Source organism: Carcharodon carcharias, chromosome 2, assembly GCF_017639515.1.
Source record: "Carcharodon carcharias isolate sCarCar2 chromosome 2, sCarCar2.pri, whole genome shotgun sequence".
Classification (NCBI taxonomy): domain Eukaryota; kingdom Metazoa; phylum Chordata; class Chondrichthyes; order Lamniformes; family Lamnidae; genus Carcharodon; species Carcharodon carcharias.
Window position 1 is genome coordinate 26,475,712 of NC_054468.1, and position 9,189 is coordinate 26,484,900.

Genomic DNA, 9,189 nt, shown 5'->3' on the forward strand with positions numbered 1-9,189 from the left:
GAGAAACAAGATGGGACCAAGGATCGATCCTTGATCCTTGATGGACACCAGAGATCATGGTGCTGGAATAGGAAGAGAAGCCATGACAAGTAATTGTCTAGATACAATTAGATAGATTGGAATGGGCAGGTGAGAGCAGTCTCACCCAGCTGGATGGCAATGGAGAGGCATTGGAGGAGGATGGTGTGGTCAACCATGTCAAGGCTGCAGACAGGACACGAAGGAGGAGAAGGGAAAGTTTACCTTTGTCACAGTCATGTAGAATATCATTTGTGACTTTGATAAGAGCTGTTTTGGTACAGTGGCAGGGGAACCTGATTGGAAGGATTTAAACATGGAGTTCCGGGAAAGATGGGAATGGATTTGGGAGGCAACAGTGCGTTCAAGTGTTGAACTTGGGTTTGTAAGGACGGTGGGGTCAACAGTTGTTTTATTTTGAGGAGGGGGTGAATATATCAGATTTAAAGGAGTGAGGGAGAACACCTAAGAAAGAGAAGAGACCTTACAATACTATAAGAACATAAGAAATAGGAACAGGAGTAGACCATTTAGCCCCTCCGGCCTGCTCCACCATTCAATAAGATCGTGGCTGATCTTCTTGTGTTTCAATTTCCACATTCCCATCTAACCCTGATATTGGCTAACATGGGGGCCAAAAGGGAAGGTCCCGTGACAGGATAGAGGCAGGCAGTTAAATGACAAGAGAAATGAAGGCATAAGGCAGAAAGGGGGGAGCCATGGGGAAAATAAAGAATCAAAAGTTGAGTCTAGAGGAAGTGTAAATGGGAAAAGTAGAATCATCAGCAACAGCTGCTGTCTGGAAAAACGGAGGAAGATATTATCATTTGAAATTGTTGAACTCAGTGTTTACGCCAGAGGTTGTAAAGTGCCTGATCGAAAGATACTGATTATTTTGGTCAGTGTGCATGAGAATCTTCCAGCATAATGTTTTTAAAACCAGTGTTAAAGATTATAGAAACTCAATTTACACTTGATGTAACTTGTGTTTATAATTCCATGATCTTTTAGGTTGGTTTGGTTGACTTCAGGCACTGACAAAACCAACACAAACTAGTGGTAACTCTAAGTCACAGTTCACAGCCTGGCTGCCTGTCCCTTGACCCCTCTCCCCACCGCCACCTCCCCCCGCACCAACATATCAAAGGACACTGTTATTCAGCTGCAATTCTCCTGCACCCATCAGCCACACATTGTGGCAATTATTACACTTTGAATTAACAGAGACTTGGGAGGGTTTTATTTCTTGTCAAACCCTTTCATTATTCTAACGCCGAAAAGCTGCCTCCTCTGAATTGCTTAAAATTGAAAGAGCGGGCAGAAATTTGCACTGAGTTAGTGGGTGAGCGCCTGACCAGCTCGAGTGTAAAATGACGCGCGATGACATCGGGCGAGTGTCCCAATGTCACCGCGCGCTCTTGCGATCTTTCAGTCGATGGACGCACGAGAGGGCTGGTGGTGCGCTCACCGACAATTAAGAGGCTTATCAAGGCTCTTAAGTAATTAGTTAAGTAGCATTTTTCGCTGCCCGGTCAACTGTTTGGCTGGTGGAGGTGGACGAATAGGCCAGGTGGCCTTTGCATTTTTAACGAAACATCATCCACTGGGTGTTTGTGGGGGGGGGGGGGGGGACACACAAACGTTGTGTGGGTGGGTGAAGTTTCCAACGGTTGTGAAAGAAAACAATAAAAAAATTTTAACATCCTGTTTTTTACATGTCCCTCTTCATGTTTAGATGTTATTTAAAAAGTTTATTTTTCATTTTAAAGTCCTTCAGCTCCCTTAGGCAGCTCCATGCCTTTAGGGAGCTGTCAGGGTGCATTCCTCTGGGTATGCGCTGACTTCAGCGCTTGTGCTCTTCTCGCCCCCCACCCTGGCAGCGGCTGAGGCTCTCAGTGCGCCGTTAACGGTGCCCGGCCATTGATTGGCCAGCCAGTGTGAACTCGCGGTCGGAGCCCGATCGCAGGCAGTGGGCGATCTCGAGGCTGTCCTCAGGCCTGCCCACCGTGCCTGCCCGATGAGGGTTAGGGTTACCTGCCCCCTGTGTGGGTGATTATTTTAACAGTAAACATAGATGTAGTATAAGGGATCTGGCAGAGCAAGGGTTAATGTGGGGCATAGAAAACAGTACAGCCCACAGTGTAATGTAAAGAGACACATGACTAGAGTCAGTTGTGGACTGGACAGAAACCTGTGTAAAAACAAGCATGGTATTTCGCTCATAGCTTGGGCTATACCCTGTATATTTGTACATAGTTATGTGTTACCAATAAACAATTGATGTTCAACTGTGCAAGACTCAGAACCCCTTTGTGAGACCTACTGAACATAAAACATTCTGGTAGCTAATGGATAAACCCAGAACCCAGAGAAACTGGAGCAGAAATTCAAAAGCTAGAAAATTAAAGGCGTAGCATTCTGACTTGACTGAAAGCACCTGAAATGAAGACACAGGGAGATCACCTGAAAGAAGCTCCATTGCAGAACTGCAAGCAAAAAGGCAGAGGAAAGACCTCCATTGTGGAGCTGAGGACTCCACAAGATCTCATAGAGGTCCTTTGTGAATACCCAGACAGTACAGCACCATGGCCAGCCCGGGTTGAGAATCAGCGCCACATTACATGGTAGCCAAGCTTGTTATCAGAGTTAAAAAGAAGTGGAAGGTTTAAAAACATCAGGGCAAAGCCAGGAATCAATTGTAAAATGCCCCAACATCCTCTGATATCACAAGGAAGGTCCCAAATCATTGTCTTAACAAATCGCTGCAAAAAAACCCGAAACCCTCAAGAGGCTGGGACCGCCATCACGGTGGGAGCCTGCCAAAACATGACAAGCGCAGGAAATCTCTTTGAGGAAACAGTTACTGTGCCATCGTCTATAAAACCAGCGCAGTGTTTAAAGCTGTACTCACCTGAACTTTAAAGCAACCATCGTCAAGAAATCAACATTGTCAGGCTGATTTGGATTGACCCAAGGGCCAGAACAAACACAAAAGTGGGCACTTTGACAGATAAAAATTTTAAGACACATGGGGCGGAATTTTGTGCCAGTGGGATTTTACAGTCCCGCTGAAGCCAATGGACCTTTGAACAGTTCACTGCATTTTACAGACCCCCCCCCCCCCACCACTCTGGATTGTGTGCCTAGTGATAAATTATGACAGTTTGACATTGGGGAGGACTGGAGACATGAAAATAAACTATACAAAAGTAGGCTTGGACTGGATGTTTGGTGGTTTTTATTCTCCAGAGAATTATGAGCCTCTGAATATGTTGCTGACTGGACTGGTGGGTGCTGACTCTCTGCACAGCTTCAAAAGGGAACTGAATTGGCAACAGCGAGAGTGCATCATATAAAAGGTAAGTGGGTCAATAGGGGGAGTTGGTTGTGTAGTGGTATTGTCACTGGGCTAGTATTCCAGAGACCCAGGATAATGTTCTGGGGACATGGGTTCACATCCCACCATAGCAAATGGTGAAATCTGAATGCAATAAAAAATCTGGAATTATAAGTCTAATGATGTCTATGAGACTATTGCTGATTGTTCCAGCAATGGGAAGGGAATCTTCCTTGTCTGGTCTAGCATACATTTGACTCCAGACCCAGAGCAATGTGACTCTTAACCGCCTTCTGAGCAATTAGGGATGGATAATGAATGCTGGCCTAGCCAATGATGCCCACATCCCAGGAGCAAATTTAAATAAAGTTATTATAGCCATGGTCAGTGTGATCTCCTGTACTGACTTTGATGGCCTGATATTTTTCTTTCTGTCACACGATTACACAGCTGGGTGTCCACCTGGGGATACAGGAAGTATGATACTCTATGTGGCAGGATCTTGGGGCAAGTTTGATGGACCAGCAGGTTCTTCTCAAGCTCTAGCTTTTATATGTTCGCAATCACTAAATTGTAAAGGGTGGAGGAAGAGAAAGACCTGTAGACAAGAATTGAAGCCGATGCAGACGGACTCAGACAACAAATGTAGAAGCAAAAAGCTACTAATGATGTAAGAAATAAGGGAGATAAGGGAATAGGAAGCAGATATGGATTGTGAATGTTAAATTTTCTGGCCATCCTTACCTCAAATGGGCACATGCTTTTCAGTGAATGATTAGGCTTCATGTTGCACAAGCTCTTCAAAAGCTGAGACGTTCTACTTTTACAGTTTCTCAATCTGATCATCATTAATCAGCAATACGTAGACCCCGAACATCTGCAGGGTGTCATCCAGGTAGGGACACTGAATTGTGCTCTTTAGAACTTATCCTGTCAGACTTTACTTGGTGAGTGCGAGGCCATCTAATGTGGTTGGGCAGACGGGTACAAGTGCCACTGTGGGGCACTTTCCCCACAGTGGCAATGCTATGGGCATTGGTCAGGCTGTCCAGTTCCAGACCTCAGCTATGCCCTACTTAAGAGACCATTCAAGAAAACTTAAGAAAAAACACACAAATCTTTAAGGTCCCTGGCTGCATGCTTGGCTTAGACCCCTGCAGCAGCAAACTCTTCCAGTCTTTAGAGGGTGCATCTCATCTCACTGGGCGTACCACTTTCCAGTATGATACAGGATACAGAGAATCAAGGAAACTGGAACTCCCACTATATGGGGGTCCTTACCCTGGTCCCATCCATCCTTGGGACACTTGCCTTGTAAGGGGCAGTGGCTCTACTTCATATAAGACAGACGTGAATAACCCAGTGGTTTCTGCTGATCTACTGCTAGACTTATGCTGGCAGACTGGCAGTACCCCACTGGATCTTTAGTGTTATATTTTTTTCTGTAACTGCAATTTTAAAAAAATTGTACTTCAACCCCCATGAAGACGACAATCTGATATCTAAAAATGCTCCCTGTAAAAGTAAAGGATAATTTGTCAAAATTATTAAATATTTTTGCTGGGAGTTTACACATAGGTTGGATTTACATGGACCCCAATTGCATCATATTTAGAAGTACTCGAGAGTCATAAATTTTGCTTTAGAGTTGTTTTATTTTGACAGGAAGTGAGGATATATTGATTGCAATGCAAATCTGTTCCTTGTACAGAAGTGGTGTATGCACACATTGGAGACATACATGTATTAACAGATGCCGTTAATCATTGATCTTTAAAGGTGTAGTAGAGTTTTACAATCAGAAGATGGTAGCGCTGCACTTTGTAACTAGCTCTAAAGAGCTAACCGAGCAATCTTAGTGGATAGACGGATGAAGCTCTCCTCTTCACTCTCTCTCACAGGATTAAACGCACTAATAAACTTAAAATTAATATCTAAAGTATTATACATACAAATACACCTAATTCTGAACCTATATAGGATGATAATATACATCTCCATCAATAGTTTTAAATCTTCATCTTGGACATATCAATTTTCCATAGAGGCTAAATTTTCTTGCTGCAAATATGCAATGCAAAATAGGCTGATCTATAGGGTGTAGCAATGTTTCTTACAGTCCATGGTGGGCTTACTAATTCTCCTGCTTTTTGATGTGAATTTTATCTGGGACATGACGCATTCTCTTGCCCTGTCTCAAGAGTAGCCCTGCCTTCACACGTGCAGTTTGTCCTCAGAAGTTTCCACATGACTTCTCTGACTGCTTCTGGGTGCTCCAATTGATGTATGAGGACCCATGGCAGAAAAGGGAACCTGTTGTTTCAGTGCTGTAGCAATGCACAGCATGCTGACTAATTCAAGTTATTTTCCTGTTGGCTGGAGGTAGCCGGTATTGTAGAAATTAATTATGTTGACTATGTTGGCCATTTTCAATTCTACTGAGGCTGCCACTTAGATGTTCTGCTGCTCTGTTGAGGTGGAGCCTCCTGTTTCTTGCTGAGGTCCAGAAAGATGAAGAGTTGACAATCCTCATGGTGCATTTGGGTAGTAACTAGTCCAGAAAGTTCACCTCCTATCGTCTCAAAGCTTCTGTGCCATGGTATTGATCCAGTTCCACTTCCTTCATCAACAGACTTGGCATGATATTTGCTCTGTAGACATCATCAAAAGGCTCTTCTCCCAGTCAAGACCTCCTGCTCTGCTCACAAGTGGAATGTTGCCAGCCCCCTCCACTGCTTTAATATGCCCTGTAAGTGCGAGAAGATTAGTATAAATACTAAGTACATTTGCATAGTCCACATTAATTACAGATTAACAAATAGTTAACAAAAGCATTATCATGTGCTAACATGTGTTTAAAATGTGTATTCCCAGGGCCAAATTTTGGCGTATCTATAAAAAGTGATGTAGTTAGTGAATGTACTTCTTTTAAATGCACAGAGCCAATTAATCTGCCTATCATCAATAAGATTTTTCAAAGTGTGTTTATAGTTACATTTTTCTTCCATTTACACCTTTTAGTATCTGGCTTCATCACACGTGGGCGCAGTGGGATGGGTAAATATACTTCCTCTTCGATAAAGGCACATCTTTGTATTAGTGTCTAAATAAATGGTGCTGCCTCTAAAGAGAAGATTGTACAACATGCTAATAAAATGATCATTTCAGAATGTTTACCGCAGTATGGCCACTTTGCTACATGACTAGACTTTCATTCAACTAAACCGCAACATTTTATGTCTTTCCTTCAGTTCTCTGTCTTCCTCTTCGTGTTAACCCATATAGTACAGGCTTTAGCTCACAGCATGTTGTTATCCAAACGGACTGTCTATCAGCAGAATTGTTGAGCTAGAGGAGAAATGTGCAATGTTTGTTGGAACCATTTGTTTTTCTCTTTGTAGCACCATTTCTTGTGAAGTTGGCAGGAAATTTTGTTTCTAATTGGTGCCATTTTATATTAAAAAAATATTTTAACTGGTGCCATGTCAGGAGTGTGAGAAATCCAACGTACATAATATTGCTTTTTCACATGCCTGTACTTTTGGATGAAGTTCAATGTAATTTTGGATGTTTTTGTTAAAAAGGATGTTGCCAGAACTCAACTGTTTCCATATGGGCTGTAAAGAGAGAGGCTGAGAGGGGCTTGAAAAATTGAATGAAACCAAATTGAACACATCTAGAATTTTACAGGAGAAATTAATTAATACTGTTTTGAAAGACATTTTTATCTTTGCATAACCATAAACAAAGCAAATAGTTGGAGTGGGCGTTTGGGGGAAGAGAAAGAAGATTTTATTTGTTCATACCTTGGTAAGGATGTGCCCAACTGCTTAAATGTATTTTTAAAGTGAAGGTAAATTCCTCCTGTTTTTCTTTGAAATGTTTTTCCTTGATCTCCCAGGCAGTAGACCAACTGCAAAGAAGAGGCCGGGTAGACAACCTGATCCCAGGCCTCCGCTAATGCTGCTTTGAATTGGACACTGGTAGGTATGTGATAACAGCTCTGGGATTACTCTCCACAAACCCCGCCTTGCCACTCCCTCTGTGTGAGAAAACTTCAACTTTTACGTGGAAATTCCTGGTTGTGATGGAAAACTTGGGCATGGAGACCGAACATAATGTTAATTGTAGGTTAATTGTATTCTTAAGGTTAAGGATATACAGGTGTGAGTCTCTGATTGAGCACCTTGAGTGCCTATAGAGAGAGACTTGTGTGCAGCGCCCACAGGGATGCTTAAGGCCTTCTGCAACCAGTGGGCTCTGGGTTGGTGGGTGGGTAGGGGAGGGTTGCTGGAGCACAACATCACCCCAGAAATGTTATTTTAGTTTGAGAAGTTTCCTTTAAAGTTTTTTTTTGTTACAGTCATGTAAAAGTGCCCTTTTAAGTGGGGCATTTGACTGGTAATGGGTTAATCATTATTGGGTTTCAAAAGAGGAATAAAGAGAGACTTCCATTAACAGGTCCAGGCAGCGCATAGATGATGGGTCATTTGGCCTGACTGCCTGTCTTTCTTCCATGTTTATGTCTGTTCTCAGGTGTCCTGCAGAGGGAAACGTTGATGCTTCTTTCAGTACGCTTGAGGCTTCCGCGACCAGTGAATGCTGGGGGTTTTGGGGGCTTGAGTGCGTCACTGACATCAGGAATGACATTTTAATTTCATAAGTTTCCATTAAAGTTTTTGTTTTCTTTACTTTCACACATGCAATTAATTGGCTTATTGCTATCAAAGGAGGTATAAAAAGACACTTCTGGGACACTGTCTGTTGGTTAGGGAGGAGGCAGGCATTTGTAATGTTACGTACTGTAAATAAATCCAGTATTAAGTAAAATATTGATGACTGGTTTCCTAATTCACCAATTGGCTTCGGAATGATTTAACACAAAAATTCCAGCAGCTCACCGCATTGTGCTTTGGTGTCACAACAAAATGTGACCTGCGTACTATCACTGTTTTATCAATGCTGCAGAGGACATGTTGAAACAGTTGGCTGCACTGCTTGTGCAGTGTGAGGTCCCTTTCAGAATGCTGTAAACTGGATCAGGAATGCAACTAGGGCAGTAAGTTTCTCCCCACCATTGTCAAGGCTCGAACAGCCTGTTTCTTCCTGGTGGCGTCAGTAAAATCTCTGTCACAGAACCCCCTTTCCTGTCTCCATTCCCCCTCCCCCGCCTTGTGTCAATGGCCTGAAGAGAGGAATTTCCCCCTCCCCTCACTGAGGAATTCGCACATGAAGATTGACTATTGGATAAATTATTAGAAAGGGATCCATATCCAAGAAGACATAATCCCAACATGAACCGCCACCTGGTAAAACTTTCATTCTAAAACATTCTGTGCTCATCAAAGTGAACAGTGTTGAAAAAAACAAAAAAACTGCGGATGCTGGAAATCCAAAACAAAAACAGAATTACCTGGAAAAACTCAGCAGGTCTGGCAGCATCGGCGGAGAAGAAAAGGGTCATGAGGACTCGAAACGTCAACTCTTTTCTCTCCGCCGATGCTGCCAGACCTGCTGAGTTTTTCCAGGTAATTCTGTTTTTGTTTTGAATAGTGTGGATGCTGACGGAATGGAACTATTTCCATTTTATGCACCTCTGTCAACATCAAGTGCTCCCAGGTCAGGTATAATAAAGCCAAATGCAGGAAGGCTCTCTGTACTTTACTCCAATCCATATGAGTACCAATATGCAGCATTATGACATTTACAATTCTCTGCACCAGCCATCCCTTGTACTCTCTGAGTGCGATAGCCAGTTTGTGCCACATTAGAGACAGTTTGATGCTGTGGACTCGTGACCACTGGGAACTCTTTTCACAAAGGAACTTTACAGC

The 9,189-nt window shown here is 43.0% G+C and overlaps 1 long non-coding RNA gene across 1 annotated transcript; it reads left to right on the forward strand.

The window, feature by feature from the left end:
- Positions 1-7,146: 7,146 nt before the first annotated feature.
- LOC121292444 lies at positions 7,147-7,941 on the forward strand. The gene is made up of 3 exons (XR_005946274.1): positions 7,147-7,165; positions 7,257-7,338; positions 7,892-7,941. It is a non-coding gene; the product is annotated as an uncharacterized LOC121292444 (long non-coding RNA).
- The last annotated feature ends 1,248 nt before the right edge of the window (positions 7,942-9,189 follow it).